Here is a 20,779-nt window from a genome sequence, read left to right on the forward strand (position 1 = left end):
GAGGGCAAAGATTGAGAAAAACAAACTAAAATATTATCTTCTTAATGTGAACTCCATACTACAATTCCCAGCAAAAAGCAACACACACCAAAATACATGACAATAATACACAGGGGGACTCTACAGTGAACAGTACTATGTACAAATATATGGCACATACTTATTGACTAAAAGAATAGTGAATTTCAAGTGCAATTCAAAATTAAAAAAGAATATTTATGTATGTTGGGCCTATTCATTCAATACCCATCTGGGCACATTACTGGTCAGGGCACATGGAAAAACAACCCACTGATGTTTCTCTCTACATTGATATTTCCCTCTATGCCTTCCTCATTCTAAAGCATCAATTTAAAAAAAAAAACTAACAAAAAAAGATTAAGTACTAATAATGACCAAATTTGTCAAAAGTTCATAAAACTTCTTTAATGGTGTGAGTTTTGGGGACTATATGACTTAATTTGCAACAGGCTTACATGTATTAGTTAGTTACACTAATAGGATTTCCTTCCAGTGAAATTTTCAAGATACTCTGAAAGTATTTGTAAAAATTTAAAGTTACTTTTTAAAAATAGGCAATTATACAGTATCTATCCAGTGTACATTTTCACATTGTATTATTGCAGGGACATAAAGCAACATGATGGTTTTCCTACATTTTTACATTAAATACAATTCTCAATTTTGAGGGTTTTTTTGTTTTGTTTTGTTTTTTTAATGACCTTTCCAATGAAAAGGGACAGCTGAAGGCTTTCCCACCTTCTCTATACATTTACATTATTTCTTCAGGTGCATTCTTACATGTCCAAGAAAGGCTCACCAACATTCCTTATGTTCGTACATTTATTGTTGGGTGAGTCCCTTCATGATTTGGTAAAGAACTAGGATGGCCAAAAGCTCTTCTACAATCTTTACTTGACAGGCCTTCTCTTTCATCCTTTACAATAAAATAGAAGAAACTAATGTTTTCTAACACTCTTACATTTCTAGGGTCCATCCCCAATATGATAATCATACATGATGGCACAACTGAGAGATAAATGAAGGCTCTTGGCTATTCTTTACAATAACAGTGTTTATCAATACATTTTATTTTCACATGTCTGTAAAAACCAGTTGGGATGCTGCAGGCTTTACCACATTCCTTGCATTGATGTGGTTTCTCTCCATTATGAGAATTTTTGTGCATTAATAAGGAACTGGAATAAGAATTGGATTTCTCACATTGCTTGCATTCATAGGGTTTCTTCCAAGTATACGTTCCATGGTATCTAAGAGAAAAGGGTTGGCAAAACAGTTTACCTCATTTCTTTAAAAAATATATATTTTTATTGATTTTTTTACAGAGAGAAAGGGAGGGAGAGAGTTAGAAACATCAATGAAAATCATCGATCAGCTGCCTCCTGCAAACCCCCTACTGGGGATGTGCCCACAACCAAGGTACATGCCATAGACCGGAATCGAACCTGGGACCTTTTAGTCTGCAGGCCAACACTCTATCCACTGAGCCAAACCAGCTAGAGCAGTTTACCTCATTTCTTATTCATGAGTCTTCTTTCCATTGTGAGTTCTTTTATGTCTTTGAAGATGTGAGGCACAGCTGAAGTCTTTCCCACACTGCTGACATTCATAGGGTTTTTCCCCAGCATGAGTCCTTTCATGATGTTGGAGGGTGTCTAGAGTAACAAAAGCTTTCCCACATTGCTTACATTCATAGGATTTCCCCCCAGCATGCATATTTTTATGACTTCTAAGAGATTGGGAAAGACAAAAAGCCTCTCCACATTGCTGACATTCATAGGGTTTTTCCCCAGTATGAATTCTTTCATGACATTGGAAGTAAGTTAGAGAAGAGAAAGCTTTACCACAATACTTACATTTATAGGGTTCTTCCCCAGTATGAATTCTTTCATGACATTTAAGTGAAGTTACATTAGCAAAACATTTGCCACAATACTTACATTTATAGGGTTTTTCCCCAGTATGAATTCTTTCATGATGCCGGAGGTTACTTAGAGCAACAAAAGCTTTCCCACATTGCTTACATTCATAAGGTTTCTCTCCAGTATGAATTCTTTCATGACAATGGACAGAAGATACATTAGCGAAAGTTTTGCCACAATGCTTACATTCATAGGGTTTTTCCCCAGTATGAATTCTTTCATGACGTTGGAGGGCTCCTAGAGCAAAGAAAGCTCTCCCACATTGCTTACATTCATAGGGTTTTGTCCCAGTATGAGTTCTTTCATGACATCGGAGGGAAGATGCATAAGAGAAAGCTTTACTACAATGGTTACATTTATAAGGTTTTTCCCCAGTATGAATTCTTTCATGATATCGGAGGGCACCTAGAGCAAGGAAAGCTTTCCCACACTGCTTACATTCATAGGGTTTTTCCCCGGTATGAATTCTTTCATGACAATGGACAGAAGATACATTAGTGAAAGTTTTGCCACAATAGTTACATTTATAGGGTTTTTCCCCAGTATGAATTCTTTCGTGACGTTGGAGGGTACTTAGAACCATGAAAGCTTTCCCACATTGCTTACATTCATAGGGTTTTACCCCAGTATGAATTCTTTCATGATATCGGAAGGCACGTAGAGTAAAGAAGGCTTTTCCACATTGTTTACAATCATACGGTTTTTCCCCGGTATGAGTTCTTTTATGATTTTGGAGGGAAGTTGAATAAGAGAAAACTTTACCACAAACTTTACATTCATAGCGTCTTTCCCCAGTATGAGTTCTTTCATGATTTCTAAGGGAGGTTGAATAGTAGAAAGCTTTCCCACAGGGGCTGCCTTCATTGCTTCGAATATTGTGGTGATGCCTGAAAGCTTTCTCAGCTTCCTTACATTCATAAGGGTTTTCTTCATATTCTTGACATAGTCTGGGTCCAATGTGAGAGCTCAGGTGATTATTCAAGGATAAGTAAAGCATGAATATTTGCCTACACAAGGTGACTTTAGGTTGTTTTATTTCAGTAGGAGTTTCCCTCTCTTCATTATGATTTGGAATCTGCCTGAAGTTTTCTCTGCATCGAATACCATCCTTCCGTGTACAGACTCTCTCTACCGTATGACTGCTGTAAAAATCAGAAGCATATTATTAATACTCTGTTAATAATTTAATATTTATTAATGGTATGACTAGGATATTTTTACCATTTTGAAGGAAAGAGCAGGATTTCTGTACATTCTGATTTTTGAAATTTCATATCCTAAAACCTCTGATATAGGCTATATCATAGACATGATGAAAACACTTATATTCATTAATGGAACATCTGTATATTGTTTTCAAGTGTAATTACTTTTTATACACTAAACTTTAGGTCACATTTCAGAAAAAAACATTTTCATGAGATTATTCTAAGAGAGAATAAATTTAAAACTGGCTGATACAATTGGATTACATGTTTTTAAGATTGTTTTGTGGCTCATGATTTAGCAAGGACCCACCAAGGGGTTGCCAGTTCAATTCCCTAAAAGGGAACATGAACAGACTGCAGACTTATTAACCCCAGTACAGGGCATGCAGAAAGCAGCCAATCAATTTTTCTAGATCTCCCTTACACCTCCACACTCTAAAGTCAATAGAAAGATATTTTCTCACCACCAGCATGGCCAAGTGGTTGAACACCAACCTCTGAACAAGGTCACAGATCAATTCCCGGTCAGGGAAAATGCCGAGGTTCTGGTCTTAATACCGAATGTGGGATATGCAGGAGGCAGCCTTCATAATTCTCTCTTATCATTGATGTTTCTCTTTCTTTCTCCCACTCCCTACTTCTCTGAAATAAATTTAAAATATTGAATAAGTAAATAAAATATATAAAAAGCTATTTAAAAAAAAAAAAAGATTCTCTTAATGCTTTCTCATGTCAAAGTGACTCACCTAAGATTCATCCCATGATATTCATATTTATCTTCAGTGTCATTGTCTTCACCTTCTTCTTCTAAAATACATGCTAGAAAAAGCATTGTAAACTATTAACACGTTAAACTCCCGGTCAGTCACCAGTGACTGACACTATTCTTTCTGTCTGGAAGACAAAACAGGCTGGGAGCTTAACGTATTAAAGAATATAAAAAATGGTTAGATTTTAGGTACACAATGATATTCCTAATTTAATTAACAATGTATTCCCTTTCTGTATGTCAGTTATTGAAACAGCATTGATGAGCAAGCAATAGTAGTTTTCTAATTGATTAAATAAGTAACAAGTTGGGTAGGCCAGAGTCATTCTGTGGTTGACTGTCAACCTATGGACTGGTATGAACCAGGAGGTAACAGGTCAATTCCCAGTGGGATCCATTTGCAGGCTAGGTCCCCAGTGTGAGGTGCACAGGAGGTAGCCAATCATTGATTCTCTCTCATCACTGATTATGCTAGCATTCTCCCCAACTCCTTCTTCTCTAAAATCAATAGACACATATTAAAAAAAAAAAAAAAAAAAAAAAAAAAAAGAATTTGTGATACCTACCTACTGATGCCAAGTTCCAGAAGATTTCCAGCATCACATCTGTGTAGAGTTTCTTCTGCGTGGGATCCAGGAAAGCCCACTCCTCTATGGTGAACTCCACATTAACATCCTCAAAGGCCACTGAGTCCTAAAACATCCCACATATACATATAAGAGAATGGGTGAGACAGACAGAACTGGAGACCTATATAAAATTCATAGGAAGTTCACATAGGACACATGGTCCACAACATTCACTCTATGACTTGATTGCAAGACTATTATTAACTGTCATATCTGCATAAAGTTTTAGTAACTACAATAAAGGCCTGGTAGCTTTCTCTTCTATTCTCATCACCAAACAGGAGAGGCCAGGCGGTGTGTGGAAATTCCAATGAGAACAAAATGTACGTAGCCATATTTTCCTGAAGTACTCCAGATTATTAGAAGTAGGGAGATACACCTGAATGAATGAAAATATTCTTGTGGAGGAGTATGAATGGCCATTTTAAAAATATTTGTTAGTAACTCAGGTTGACTTTTTGCCTCTCTCATTTCATGGAGATAGGACTTGAGAGTTAGAGCTCAGGCATGAACAAGACAGGGCAACTTAGCTTTCTACCGAAGTCCTCAACTCATGAGCCCGCGGGTTATTTCATACTGATTTTTAGGAAAGGTAGACATGTATATTGAAATCATAAGATCATACTAAAAACTCTGGCAGAATTGTAACACTGTAACTGTGGCCTGGACCTTCAGGAACAATTTAAGACTTGGCATGTACAGGGGCTTTATTGAAGCCTCGAATATTTTCATGTTGAAATGGCACATGCTTATAAAGTACATAAGAGGTCAGGGGGGTAATGAAAATATTAAGTAGAAAACTCTAAAATTTGTCTTAATACTATGTTCTACTCCTGAAACTAATACACAATAAAATTAAATGTAAACTATAATTGGAATATAAACTATAAATGCAAGCATATGTGGCGTTTATGGATAGAAAAAATTAATACCATTAAAATGTCCACACTACACAAAGCAATCTATAGCTTCAATGCAATTCCTATCAAGATACCAATGCTGGCCCTAACTGGCTCAGCTCCGTGGATAGACCATGGCTTGTGGACTGAAAAGTCCCACATTTGATTTTGGCCAAGGGCATATGCCAATAAGGGGGATGCAGGAGGCAGCTGATCACTGATTCTCTCTCATCATTGATGTTTCTATCTCTCCCTCTGCCTTGCTCTCTGAAATCAATAAAAAAATATATTTTTTAAAAGATACCAATGTTAAATCTCACATAGCTAGAGCAAATATTCAAAAATATTATATGGGACCACAAAACACCCTGAATAGCAACAGAAATCTTGATATAGAAGCACAAATGTAGATGAATCACATTACCTAATATCCAACTGTACTACAAGGCTATAGTAATTAAAACAGCATGGTCCTGGCATAAAAGCAGCATATAAATCAGTGGAATGGAACAGAGAGCCCAGAAATAATCCAATGCCTTTAAGGTCACGGAATACTTGACAAAGGAGACAAGAAAACACAATAAAGTAAAGATAACACATTCAATCAATGATGCTGGGAAAATGCCAACAAAGGAAACTAGAACAGTTTCTTACACCATACACAAGAATAAACTAAAAGTGCATAAATACTTAAATGTAAGACTCAAAACCAGCTGAAACAGGTTTGGCTCAGTGGTAGAGCATGAAAGGTCCCAGGTTTGATTCCGGTCAAGGGCATGTACGTTGGTTGCGTGCACATTCCCGGTGGGGGGTGTGCAGGAGGTGGCTGGTCGATGTTTCTCTCTTATCAATGTTTCTGGCTCTCTCTCTCTCTCTCTCCCTTCCTCTCTGTAAAAAAAATCAATAAAATAAAAAAATAAAAAATAAAAAAGACTCAAAACCATAAAAATCCTAGCAATAAAATTGTGGACATTTGTCCTATAGCAATACTTTTTCTGATTTGTCTCCCCAGGAAAGAGAAATAAAAGAAAAAATAAACAAATGGGATGGCATCAAACTAAAAGGAAACAGTCAACAAAATAAAAAGGCAAACAACCCAGTGGGAGAACATATTCACCAATGAAACCTGTGGTAAGGGGTTATTACCAAAAATTTATAAAGAATTTATACAATTCAACACCAAAAAATGATTTTAAAAAGGTAATGGGTTCAGTTCCCAATCAGGGCACATGCCCAATTCTGTGTTTGATTCCCAATTGGGGTATGAATTGGAGTCAACCAATAGATGTTTTTCTCTACCTCTCTCTCTCCCTTATCTCTTTCACATCAATAGAAAATATACCCGACAGTGCTGATCTAAAAACATGAAAGAAAATAGTTTATATAAAAAGAAAAATGGGCAGCCCTAACTGGTTTGGATCAATGGATAGTGTCAGCCTGCAAACTGAAAGGTCCCAAGTTCGATTCCGGTCAAGGGCATGTACCTTGGTTGTGAACATATCCCTGGTGGGGGTTGTGCAAGAGGCAGCTGATTGATGTTTCTCTCTCATTGATGTTTCTAGTTCTCTAGCCCTCTCCCTTCCTCTTTGTAGAAAATCAATAAAATATATTTTTTAAAAAGAGAGAAAAATGGGTAAAGGACCTAAACAGATACTTCCTTCCCCAAAGAGGACATACAGATGGCCAATACACATATGAAAAATGAAATTAAACCCACACTAAAAAATCACCTCAAACTTGTCAGAATGGCATCCTATCTAATAAAGAGAATATGCTAATTGACCGTAACATCCTCACAAAGATGGCAGTGCCCATAGCCAATAAAGAGGGAATATGTTAATTGACTACCACGCCCTCAAAGTTGGCAGCACCCACAGTCACAAGATGGCGGTGCCTAGACCCCTCAGTCCACCTGGGGCAGTACAGCCGGGTTCACCCCCAGGCAGGCCTGGGGGGCAGGCCCAGCCATGCCACACCTGCCTCCAGAATCCCCCAATCCCCTCCACCCCCTAGCCGCACAAGGCTGGCGCAAGCAAGCCACAGATGTTGGCTGCCCAGTCACCCAGGACTGGCCCAAGGCACAGGCAATCCTTGGATGGCAGCTGCCCAGCCGATGCTTGAGGTGCAAGCAAGCCTTGCATGGCAGCTTCCCAGCTGCCCAGGGCCAGCCGAAGGCACAGGTAACCAGGGCCAGCTGAGGCTTGAGCTGCTGGCAGTGGCAGCAGAAATGTGATGGAAGCATCGCCTTCCTCTGATCACTGGGTTGGCTTCTGCCCCTGAGGGCTCCCAGACTGTGAGAGAGGGCAGGCTGGGATGAGGGTAGGTCTCCCCCTCTCCCCATTTTCAGGCACTGGGCCTCTAGCCATCAATAAAGGCACAAAGTACAAATGTCACTATGGAGTTTCCTCTAAACTTAAAAATACAACTGACTCATAACCTGTTGGGGAGCACACGAGACTTGGGTGGAAAGTTTGTAAGGACATTCTGAGAAAAAAGAAGTGTGTGGAAGGCTGTCTGCCTTTTATGGAAATTCCACCTTAGGGGAGTGCTGAAGGCAGTGCCCGAAATTATTCCTTGACCTTTCCAAACAATTCTGTGCACAGACAGAAACTGGGTGTTTACTGGAATCCTTATACTTAATCTTTGGGTGTCCTTCCTTAAAGGATATTACAAACACAAGTTTGCTCCCAAAATTACTTACCTTACTGATTGTATCTGAAAGATAAACTTTATCTTAAACTGCTGTTACAATAAAAGCCTAACGAGGCAGACAATCTAGTTTGCCTGTGTTCCTTTAGCCAGGCAGTACCTTAGGCCTCTCTTTCACAGCAAACTTTGTGTCAGAGTAATCCATTCATCTTTCGCTCAGGGTCTGCAGGTCAGCCTGGTAATGACCCAGCCATTTCACTTCTGGAAATATAGCCAAAAAAAAAAAAACAAACCCTCAAAACACTAATGCAAAAGGAAATATGCACCCCTGCCTTTATTGTAACATTACTTACAATAGCCCCGATTTGGAGGAAGCACCAGTGCCCATCAGGAAGTGAGTGGATAAAAAAGCCCTGGTCCAACCCAATTGAATATTACTCGGTGGTAAAAATGAAGGAAATCTTACCCTCCTTGACAGCATGAATGGACCTGGAGTACATTATGGTAAGTGAAGAAAACCAGTAAGGGAAACACAAATATCACATGATTGCATTTATATTTGGAATGTAAAGAAGATAAACTAACAGAGTATCCAAAGACTCATGGATACAGAGAACAGACTGACGGCTGTCAAATGGGAGGAATGAAAAACGGGCGAGGGATTAAGCAAAATAAACAAACTCTTAGACTCAGGCAACAGCATGGGGTACCAGAAGTAGAAGAGTGTAAAGGGGAAGAATAAATGGTGTTGGAAGGAGACTTCGGGTGGGGAACACACAATACAGTGTACACATGATATGTTATAGAATTGTACACTTGAAACTTATATAATTTTATTAGCCAGTGTCATCCCAATAGTTTAAAATATTCCTCAATTTGAAGACACAAAACTTACAAAAGTGATTTTTCTCCAAAAACATGATGCTACTCTAGGAGCTCTTCTCCCAAATGGTCTCATTTCTGAGCTCTCCTGTGAGATCCAGCAGCAGGACAGTCTATCCCAGGCTCAGGACCTGCCCACAGCATAATTCCCCTAAATGCCGCTCCCAGAGAGACATCGGACCCACTGAGGTTCCCACTCACCACCTGTGATGCCAGAAAACCCAATGACCTATTCGTAGAGCAATGACAAAATAGGGAAACCTCTCTGGTCTTAGGTCCAGGGAGAGGAAGGAGTAAGACAAGCTCCCGGTTGAGCCCTAATTGTTTTCTCTAGAGAGCAGGGGGGGTTGGGAACCTTTTTCTGCCAAGGGCCATCTGAATAGTTATAACACCAATCATGGGCCATACAATATCATCAACTTAAAAACTAGCCTGCTATCTTTGGTCACACATTTATTGAACTGGCAGAGCCAGAGCAAATGATTCCAGGACCACTTCAAAGAGGGCCCAACACCATACTCTGCCTGCCAACTGCCCAGAAATGTATGAAACTGCCCACTCTGGTACACAGAAGAGAGGACAACAGGCTCAGCCACAGCTCCCAGCACCATCCGCCCGGCACCCAGCAGCCACAGGTGAGCAAGTCTGAGAAACAGAAGGCAGACCCACACGGCTGGTATGTTGGGATGTGCTGTTCCTGGCAGCAAGTGCCAGTGTTATGGTCACCTGCGGAGGAGTGGGTGAGAGTGAAGCATACAAGTCCTTTGGTTGATCTCCCTTACACCCACCCTCCCCTACCTTCCCTTTGAGGTTTGATGGTCTCATTCATGCCTCTCTTAATCTGTGTCTGTTTGTTTGTTTATTTATTTATTTATTTATTTATTTTCATTTTTTTATTAAGGTACACCCGGCTTTCTTATCAGCTTGTTCAACTGGGAGGCCATAGGGACAAGAGTGGACTGAGGCTCAAGCTGTCAACAGGCAACCATAAAAAAATGCATACCGTATTTTCCGGAGTGTAAGACGACTTTTGAAATGAAAAAAAGCCTGCTCAGATTGGCCAGAGTCAGAGAGGCAGTCTATTAAAAAAAGAACTGGTGTTGCCTCGGAAGTGGGGGGTAGTCTTATACAGCGAATATAGGCCTAAACCCATGTTTTAACTGTAAAATTAGGGGGGGTCGTCTTATATGCCGGAAAATGCGGTAGTTTCCCCGAATCGCCTGGCTCAGTGGTTGAGCATCCACCTATGAACCAGGAGGTCACAGTTCCATCCCTGTTCAAGACAGATGATGAGTTGCAAGTGCGATCCCCAGTGGGGAGAGGGATGTCAGTAGGTAGTCTAAGGATTATTCTCTTACATCATAAATATTTCTCTCTCTCTCCCTCTCCCCTCCTCGCTGAAACCAATAAAGATATGTATTTTTTTAAATGAGCAGTCCGAGTGCTAATTACAAGGTAAGAAAAACCCTCGGAGCTTGTGCTCTGCTGAGGAGTCAGCTGCCTGGCCTGAGTGTGGGCAGACTCTAAGGCGTGACTGAGCTGTGTGCCTCCGGGGAAGGGGTCATTCCCCAAAGTTTCCCGTGAACCTGTCTGGTGCCTCCCCCTCAAGAGAGATGCCCTAGTCCCACCTCTGCACTCCCAGCAGCACGCCCCCCTGGTGGCTGCACCATGCTCAGGTGAGGGTTAGAATCCAGGACTGACTGAGTTGGGTGCTCAAGGCTGAGTGCCCCTCCCCCCTTCCCCCCAAGCCTGACGGGCACCTCCCCCTTATGGAGACCCTGAACCCCACCTGCCTCACACTTAGTAGTCCTGTCCTGCAGAGGTCATGTTCCTGGAGAATCTGGCACAGACTGAGCTGTGTGGCTCTAGGTCTGGGGCCATTTTTCCTTCCCTTGCAACACCTGTACAGAGTATTCCTTCACATGGCCAAATTTTGGTCTGTTTGCATTTGATAAACTCTGCTTTCCTCAACCTGAAAACTTCCTGAGGCCCTGCCCACCACAAAGGTGTGGAGCATCCAGGGGTAGTGGCCAGACTTGGTATACACTGGGACATTTGCTAAGAAATGATCAAAACTCTATTTAGGGGTAACTGGAGAAACAGTGTTGGAGACACCAGCATATGTGGGCAGTGAGTCCAAAGTGGCACTTTTCGCCGAAACCGGTTTGGCTCAGTGGACAGAGCGTCGGCCTGCGGACTGAAAGGTCCCAGGTTCGAATCCGGTCAAGGGCATGTAACTTGGTTGCGGGCACATTCCCAATAGGGGGTGTGCAGGAATCAGCTGATCAATGTCTCTCTCTCATAGATGTTTCTACCTTTCTATCCCTCTCTCTTCCTCTCTGTAAAGAATCAGTAAAATATATATATATTTTTTAAAAGAATTCTTTCATGGAAAAAAAAATAAAGTGGCACTTTTCTATTTCACAAGTATACTGCAAAAAATGCAAAAATTTACACACACTATTTTTAACCATTCTAGAATTCAATTTCTTTAAATAATAAGTTTAACTCCTAAAATGTATTGAATTTTCAGACATTTACATAATGTTCTCATAGTTGTCACATCAACTACAATAAATATTCAATGATGTAGCCATTTTTAAGATTCTCTACAGCAAGCATGTCAAACTCAAAGGCTTGATTCCCAGTAGGAGGCATGCAGAAGGCAGCCATCAATGATTCTCTCTCACTTAAGTTTATGTGGGCTACAAAAAAAACCCAAAAGCTTCAATTTTCACAGAATTTTACGTTTATTTTGATAGAGATATGCTGAATACAAAGTCTGAAATAAGTGAGTAATCAATCGTTAACATAAAATAATAGAACATTTTTTAAAATATATATTTTATTGATTTTTAAAAATATATATTTTATTGATTTTGTACAGAGAGGAAGGGAGAGAGAGAGAGAGGGAGAGGGAGAGGGAGAAACATCAACAAGAGAGAGTCATCGATCAGCTGCCTCTTGCACACCCCCTACCGGGGATATGCCCGCAACCAAGGTACATGCCCTTGACCGGAATCAAACCCGGGACCTTTCAGTCCCCAAGCCGACGCTCTATCCATTGAGCCAAACCGGTTTCGGCTATTTTATTGATTTTTTACAGAGAGGAAGAGAGAGGGATAGATTTTGAAACATCGATAAGAGAGAAACATAAATCAGCTGCCTCCTGCACACCTCCTACTAGGGATGTGCCCGCAACCAAAGTATATGCCCTTGACAGGAATCAAACCCGGGACCCTTCAGTCCACAGGCCAACATTCTATCCACGGAGCCAAACCAGTCAGGAAAATAATAGAACATTATAATAAAAGTTACTATTTTTTCTTGAACATTAACTTACCAGACACTGAATTACTGCACAAATTAATAATAAGTGTAATGCAAATAAACCTACCCTGTTTCTCCGAAAATAAGACAGGGTCTTATATTAATTTTTTCTCCCAAAGTTGCGCTAGGTCTTATTTTCAGGGGATGTCTTATCTTTCCATGCGCTAGGTCTTATTCTCGGAGGATGTCTTATTTTCGGGGAAACACGGTATCTTTCTTGTTCTCTGAAAGGAAACACTTCCTGAAGCCTGCGGGGCCCCATGCAGCCGAAAAACGTCAGTCTAAGAATAACGACATGGCAACCGGCTGCTAAAATATTCACTGCTAGTATTGGTGGAGAGAAATGACGCGCCTGCACATAAGGCACTGAAGGGAAATGAATGCAACACGATTACAGTAATCAGTCATTAGCAAACATTGTAGTTCCTTATTAATAACCAGAGGCCTGGTGCACAAAATTCATGCATGGGTAGGATCCTAGACCTGGAATCCCCACCTCCAGACCTCCTTTTTCCTTCCCTCCCTCAGCGCCCTGCCACCATCTGCCATGTTCCACACCACCCCCTGGTGGTCAGCGCATGTCATAGCAAGTGAGAGAATGAACTGCCATTCTCCTGGTTGAACTCGTAAGTGGACAATTTGCATATTAACCATATATATATATATATATATATATATATATATATATATATATATATATATACACACACACACACACACACACACACACACACACACATATGACAGGATATTGTAAAAGTTAAGTTGTGAAATTTTTATTAAAATATTTCTTGCCAGAACTGGTTGAGCTTGGTGGATAGAGCCTCGGCCTATGGGCTGAAAGGTCCCAGGTTCGATTCCGGTCAAGGGCATGTATCTTGGTTGCAGGCACATCCCCAGCAGAAGGTGTGCAGGAGGCAGCTGATCGATGTTTCTACCTCTCTATCCCTCTCCCTTCCTCTTTGTAAAAAATCAATAAAATATATTTTTTAAATTTTTTTCTTACATACTGTAATATTGGTTGGGCCGCAAAAATATTCATGCAGTTTTGGGCTGCATGGGGCCCACAGGCTGCGGGTTTCATGTGCTTGCTCTAAAGACATGCCATACAAACAGAGATCATAAAATAAAAAATGTGCCCGGTAGGTGTGTGGCTCAGTGGTGAGATGTTGACCCATGCACCAGGAGATCATGGTTAGATTCCCAGTCAGGGACAAGCCTGAGTTTTGGGCAGGCTTGATTCCCAGAAGGGGGGCATGCAAGAGGCAGCCAATCCATGATTCTCTCTCACCATTGATGCCTGTGTCTCTCCCTCTCTTTCCTTTCCGAAATCAACAAAAATATATTTAGAAAAATAAAAATAAAAATGTGCCTGAAAATTTAAATACATTCATTTCACACTTGGAGTTTCTCTTGCATAAAAGGGAAAAGAAAAATCAGTCTGCTTTCACAAATTTTCTTGCTTTTTTCATCTTAACGCTCCTCTCTTTCTCTCTCTTTAATGGTTATCCAAGGATATTTTTTCACTGATTTTTAGAGAGAGTGTTAGAGAGAGGAAAAGACAGAGATAAATACCTATGTAGGAGAAACACATAGATTGGTTGCCTCCTGCACATGGCCAGACCAGGGCCTGGGCCAAGGAGGAGCCAGCAATCAAGTATGTGCCCTTGTTCACAATCAAACCCAGGAATCGTTGATTCACTGAGTTAAACCAGCTGGGGCCCCCCGCCTGCCCCTCTCTCTCTCTCTCCCTCTCTCTCTCTCTCTCTCTCAAAGAAGAGTGAGATAGAAACATCTGTGATGAAAGAATCATTGATCAGCTGCCTCTTGCATGCCCCCTACTGGGGATCAAGCATGTGCAACTCAGGCGTGTGCCCTGACCAGAAAGGAACAGTGACATCCTATTTCATAGGCTGATGCTCACCCACTGAGCCACCCTGCTGGGATGTCTCAATCTTTCTCTTTTTCCCCCCTACCTGGTGCATTCAATCAATGGACATTTTCATTCTCAGGGAAACTAGAGTGAAAGAGCTTCCTTAGGTGATGCATAAAGGCTCTGAAGGAAAGACACACACATATTGGATTCAGCTCAGATGAGCAGCCTGCTTCCCACAGGACAGAAGGAAAGCCACTTTCAGAAGGTTCTAGACTCTAGACTCTCCTGTCTGAGACAGAAAGAACCCCTGGAGTGTCAGTCCCTGGGGAAGCAGAGGAGGGACACCTGAGTGGCCACCCCAGGAATGAAGTCTGGAGCTCCAGTTTCCTCCTCTCCCTGGGAATAATGGAAAAGTGCTGGGCAGTTAGACAGACATGAGCAGGGCAAGGAGAACGGGCCAGGGCTAGAAGGTCATGCCCAGCAGCAGACCCCTGTAGGCTGGGCCTCATCCCCAGGGTGACCTTTCATCCCGTAGCATATCGCTGGCCATGCAGATTAGACCCCGGGCCTTTTCCCCCTAGAAATAGCCTCTAGGCCACACTTCTATTTCAGCTGCAGGCCCAGCAAAGCCGCAAAACTAGGAAAGCGATGCAGGGCTGACCTCAGGACCAGCGGCACTGAATGATGACCCGGGCCCTGGCCACACCAATCAATCCGTGGAGACCCAGACGTGAAGGGACATATCCGGAAAGCTGCTGAATATTCTGAGATTTCCCCGGGACCTCCCTTAAAATCTCCACCCTTAAACCCCTGGGCCAGAGAACCCAGCTTGCTCTCCTTCCTGGGAGCCTGTCCCCACCTCTCCTCACCCACCCATCCCTCCCACCCCCGGCCTGTAACAGCTAGTACCTTTCTCTCTTCTAAGAGCCTAGGGCACTTCCATTACCTCTGTAACTTGTTTCCTAAGCCCATGCCTTCTAAGAATTACTTTTTCTACCTCTGTGATTTCCCAAATAAATGTTCTCTTATAGTTTGAGTCTTGGCTCTGAATTCATTCCCAGCCAGAACTCAAATACCAAGGTTGCTGAACCCAGATCCGGTCTGACCACGCAGGCCTAACACGAGGTGCTGCTCCCTCCATGCCACCGGTCCAACCTCTTGGGTCTAACAAGGTGCTGCCAGCAGACGTGCTCCCTCTCAGGCTGCAGCTCAGTGACAGGTGCTCAGCTGGATTCAGTGTACGGTTCTGACCCAAATGAACTCCCAATCTCATAATCCCTACCCCAGGACACATCCTCCTGACTTTCCCAGATTTTCTCAATGTGCACCCATACCCTGGATGCAAAACTTCAACAGATGCCTAGGAACAGGCCCAGGGGGACCTCAACTAAAACCTCGGAGGGGCATCACCAGCTCCCGCAGGTGCACCTGCATCCCAGCTCTCCGGGGCTGAAGCTTCTCTCCCTGTAAAGGCTCCCTCCATGGTGGGTGTGAGCAGTAGGACACCTGCAGGGAGAGGCTCCCCAGGAAGGTCAGTGGGCCTTCAGGTACTTCCTTGGCAGGCTCCAGGGCGTGGGGGCTTCCTTAGCTTAAAGCACCTGGCCTCAGACCTCTGCTCCCCTCTGACGTTTGCTCTGGGCCACCACTGATGTTTCAGATGACACAAAGCCAGCGGTGGAGAAAAGGGAACCCTAGTACACTGCTGGTGGGAATGCAGATTGGTGCAAACTTTATGAAAAACAGTATGGCGTTTCCTAAAAAAATTAAATATGGATCTGCCATTTGACCCAGTCATCCCACTCCTAGGAATATATCCTAAGAAACCCAGAAATATCTATCGGAAACAATGTTCATAGCAGCGCAATTTACAATAGCTAAGATCTGGAAACAGCCCATGTGCCCATTAGATGAGCGCTGTACCTTCCTCTGTATCTTTGTGAGCTTTCTACTGAGTGAAAGAAAACTCTGCTGTGAAGCAGTGTGCTGGTTTATGCGGGCAGCAGCCTCAGCGGTCTTGTGCTGACTGAGCCTTTTGATTGCATCATTGCCTCCTGGGCTTGATGGATCTGTGTTTTGTACATTTCCTGGCCTCAGTGCGCAGTGTGATACAGTCTACAGTCGTGCACAGGAGCATCCTAGGCCTTCACATTCACTCACCCACCACCGACTCCTGCAGAGCAGCCTCCAGTCCTGTAGCCCATTCAGGGTCAGAGCCCACACGGGTGGACCATTTTCTATCTTGCCGCCACATTTTTACTGCGCCTTCTCATGAGTGCTCACTACCACTGCGTTACAAGTGCCCACAGTACTCAGTACAGTGGCACGTGGCACAGGTTTGCTGCCTGGGACCCACAGGCTACACCATGTGGCCTAGGTGTGTAGCAGGCTACACCATGCAGGTGTGTGTGAGAACTGAAAACAACAACACTGCCTCAAGATGGACTCCCCAGGCTCAGGGGTGCATGCCTGTGTGTACCTGCAGTTCCACCTCTCCCGGGAGTAACATTCTAACCCAGTCACCCAGCAACCTGCTCTTCAACACTGATCTGTCTAAAAGCCTCCTGTGTTCCTTCCCCTAAGGAAAGGGACCTGCCTGAAGCAACCCCCTCTTTTCTTTTCACTTCGTTTCTGCCTATTGTACATGCCTTCCACTTTGAACAGCTCCACGGATTCTATTTACTAGATGGGATTGGGCTTGATTCGTGAATGGGAATCAGGCCAGTTAACCTTCCACTTACTCAGCTGAATCTTGTTTTTAACCGTTTGGAAAAGCACCACAACACAAACCGCTGATAAAGATGCTGAGACTCAGAGGAGGGAAGATGGGGTTCGGGGTCCGGGGAGAGGCTGGGAATGCAGGCATTGGCTGCAGAGCAGGGCCTGGGGGGACGGGGGGACTGGAGAGCCTGCCCCACACACATCACACCCAGGAGAACACGGTCCCTCTGGGGGGAAAGGAGGGACAGGCCACAGACCACAGCTCCCCCCGTGCACGGACCGCGGAGGCCGAGCCCCCTGTCCCCACGGACCCTCCACGCGGCCCCGCACCCACTGCGGAGCCCGGGCTGTGGGCGCGGAGCCGCCCGGACTCGCTCCGCAGCCCCAGGCCCCGCCGCGGGGACACCCTGGACCCGGGTCCCGGCGGGGCCCCTGCGAGCCCGAGGGGCCTGCAGCCTCCGCGGAGCCCGGGCGCCTGGGGTCCGCAGCCCGGACCTGCCCGCGGACAGACGGTCCCCGGGGCTCCCCGCCCTCCTGCCGCCTCCGCGCCCGGCCGCCACTCACCATGTCTGTTCCCGGCCCGAGTCCCCTGCGGCCCCACCGCCCGGACAGATCACAGGTGGACGAACGACGGAAGTGCCCGGGAGATGGGATCTCAGTGAACTTCCGGGTGGCAGCGGACACCCACCCGCCCCCACCGGCCCCACCGCTGCTCCGCCCACCTGGCGCCCAGCTCCGATGACAGACACTTCGCAGACAGCGCCCCCTGGCGCCCGAGGTGCACAGGCCTGAGCCCAAAGCAGCCACAGCTCCTGTCCAGGGAGTTTGCACTGAGAGGCTTACAGTTCTCACGTGAAAGGACCAGGTCAAAGCAGCCAGTGGAGAAATTAACTCCCATGTACTTCTCTGTGACTACACAATGATAGATGTCACAAGGTGAATCAGGAACACGCTAATCGCTCTGTGGACAGTATAAGGTGTCTCCCCTACAAATGAGACTGTATATCACCTAAAGAGGGGCATTGGACATTATTCCAGTATAAAAGCCTGAATCAGTTTCTGGTTTACAGAAAAATGCTAACCCTGATGAATCACTGATGTGGGTGTTCTGAAAATATCTGCAAATCTACTCCTCTTTAATATATATATATATATATATATATATATATATATATATATATATATATATATATATATATATATAGCTGAAACCGACGCTCTACCACTGAGCCAAACAGGTTTCGGCTAAAAAAATATATTTTTTTATTGATTTTTTACAGAGAGGGATAGAGAGTTATATAAAAGAGTTGGTGGTAGCCGAAACCGGTTTAGCTCAGTGGTAGAGCGTTGGTCTGTGGACTGAAAGGTCCTGGGTTCGATTCCGGTCAAGGGCATGTACCTTGGTTGCAGGCACATCCCCAGTAGGGGGTGTGCAAGAGGCAGCTGATTGGTGATTCATCGATGTTTCTAACTTTCTGTCCCTCTCTCTTCCTCTCTGTAAAATATCAATAAAATTTATTTAAAAAAAAAAAGTGTTGATGGAAGTTCTGAGGATACTCTTGATTGGAAGTGGAAAATCCAGGAAATGATATAAAAGATGGTCTTTGAAACTCCTACGGTATGCATCTCTTTCTTATTGAAAATCTAATCATCGAGTCAACAACATTATCCACCGGGGAACACCCCAGCTCTAGACTGTTGTCCAATCACAGCATCTCTTCTTAAAGTCTGTTACGCAAATAGTCAGGAAAAAGTAAAACTCCCAATACAGTATTAAAATAATCCACATAAAACCATATTATTGCCTAGACTTGCCTTAGGTAACTATTCCGACTGTTTATTGGTATAAAGCTCTTGTACTTGTCACCCCAAAGGGGAACTTTGGGTAAAGTGTATATATTACTCTACCCAAGGTTCCTCTTTGGGAGAGACTGGGAATGCAGGCATTTGGATACAAGACCAGTAGAGAAATCCCACTAAGCCTCTAATTGGGACTCGGAGCCCAGGCCCATTTCTGGCGCTGGCGCGGCCCCAAGAAGGCGCCCGCAAGTGCTACCAGCGGGGCCGGCGAGGCCAGGCCGGTGCTCAGCGCCAGCGCCGTGGCTCCCAGCAGCCGGAGCGCGCACCACAGACCGGCGGCCGAGCTCGCGCATTGCGGCCATCGCTCCTCCGCAGAGAAGGGAAGATGAGCGAGTTGGAAGTCCAGCCAGCCCTTGGCCTCGAAGAAGGAAGAGGACGGCACTGAGGAGGGCAGAGCAGGCCGAGAAAGCATCCTCCTAAGGAGCCCAGCGAAGTGCCAACATCTGAGACCTGGGGCACCAAAGGGGAGCAAAAGCAGGAGGGCTGCCAAGACTCCAGGGAGGAAACCAAGGGGCAGATGCAAAATACTGGAGGAAGAGGGCATCTCGCAGTCCTCCGAGGAGCAGTGACTGTGCTGAGCGGTTTCCTTCTGGGGCTGGACAGCTCCGCTCCCACTGGCTCTGCCCGCGCGCCCCCGCGCCCCTCTCCCCCCACCTGCACCGCACCACACACACCAGCCTGAGTGGGTAAGTTTTCATTTGGGCTTGATTCCAAGCACCCTATCACCCCAGGTGCATTCCCCTCTCCCTCCCTCCCCACCCCAAGCCTCCTGACAAAGCTGACATCCCATTTAGATGCACCCCTGCCCCTGGGGGCACTGCGGACTGGACTCCTGGTTTAGGGAGTTCTTTCTTCACTCTTATATCTGGCTTACCATTAGGGGGCCTGGGAGGGCTCCCCTGGCCTTAAAAGGGCCTGAGCCCCATCTCACTGACATGCCCATTCCACTGCCCTGGCAGCAGCACATGTGGCCATGGATAGGGTCGTTTGGCCCTAAGATAACCCAACGAACCCGTGTCTCACCAGGTGTAGCTCACACCCACTTTCCTTCCAGGAGGTGACTAGGCTTGCACTAGGTTGAACAACGCCCCTTGGGGCACAGGAGGGAGAGCAAGAGGAGTGTGAGCCCCTGATCCAATCTGCTTCCACTTTAGGCTTGTTTCCTCCCCTCACATGTAGCACTAACAAGGAGTCTTGCACCCTCTCCCCACTACCCCATACTTTCTGGTTCCATCTTTCCTCTATTCATAAACTACCCCTGGACAGTGGAGTTGTTTTGTTTTATTATTAGACATCTGTCATTACTACTACCAGCGAAAATATTCATCCACACTCCCTCCAAGATGCTCTTGGGAAGGAGCCAGGGGCAAAGCAGGCTGGGAATAGAGTACCCCAGTCCCAGGGAAGTTGGGGGCTCTGCCCCTTATGCTGCAGCAGTGAGCAGGGGGAGGGTCTGTGTTGACAGAAGAGAATGTAGGGCCACCTTCTCCCCCTGTTCTGCTGGGGAGGTAGCCATTGTTTGTCCCAGCCGGAGCCCCTCCCTCTGGTTTCTTAGTTTGCAGTTATTTGAATAAAAATATATCCTTTTCTGGGGGGAAAAAATCCCAATACCACAATCAGATTTCAATAGCCTCTTAGCACAAACCAAATATATAACAAATTAACCATAATTGCAATTTAGAAGTAAACTTTGCCCAACTGGTGTGCTGGGTGGCTCAGTAGAACTATAAATCAAATTGTGGTTCAATTCCTGGTCAGGCCCATGCTGGGGTTTTGGGCTTGATCCCCTCTAGGGGTGTGCAGGAGGTAGCCAATCAATGATTTTCATCATCGATGTGTCCATCTCCATCCCTAAATATAAATTTTAAAAAGTCAACTCACCGCTGAAACTGGTTTGGCTCAGTGGATAGAGCGTCAGCCTGCGGACTGAAGGGTCCCGGGTTCGATTCCGGTCAAGGGCATATACCTTGGTTGCAGGCACATCCCCAGTAGGGGGTGTGCAAGAGGCAGCCGATC

General features: G+C 44.7%; 1 long non-coding RNA gene across 3 annotated transcripts; it reads right to left on the reverse strand.

Annotated features, from left to right (window-relative positions):
* Nucleotides 1-691: 691 nt before the first annotated feature.
* Nucleotides 692-17,573, reverse strand: LOC311623699. 3 transcript variants are annotated; one of them, XR_014795183.1, is made up of 5 exons: nucleotides 17,468-17,564; nucleotides 8,258-8,358; nucleotides 4,487-4,613; nucleotides 3,898-3,970; nucleotides 692-3,085 (listed from the first exon to the last, which is right to left on the reverse strand). It is a non-coding gene; the product is annotated as an uncharacterized lncRNA (long non-coding RNA). The 3 variants fall into 3 exon arrangements; XR_014795182.1 differs by lacking the exon at nucleotides 8,258-8,358 and having other exon boundaries at nucleotides 17,468-17,573; XR_014795184.1 differs by lacking the exons at nucleotides 8,258-8,358; nucleotides 17,468-17,564 and adding an exon at nucleotides 8,150-8,234.
* Nucleotides 17,574-20,779: the final 3,206 nt, after the last annotated feature.

The sequence above is a fragment of the Pipistrellus hanaki genome (genome assembly GCF_964339955.1).
Source record: "Pipistrellus hanaki genome assembly, chromosome: 5".
Lineage (NCBI taxonomy): Eukaryota > Metazoa > Chordata > Mammalia > Chiroptera > Vespertilionidae > Pipistrellus > Pipistrellus hanaki.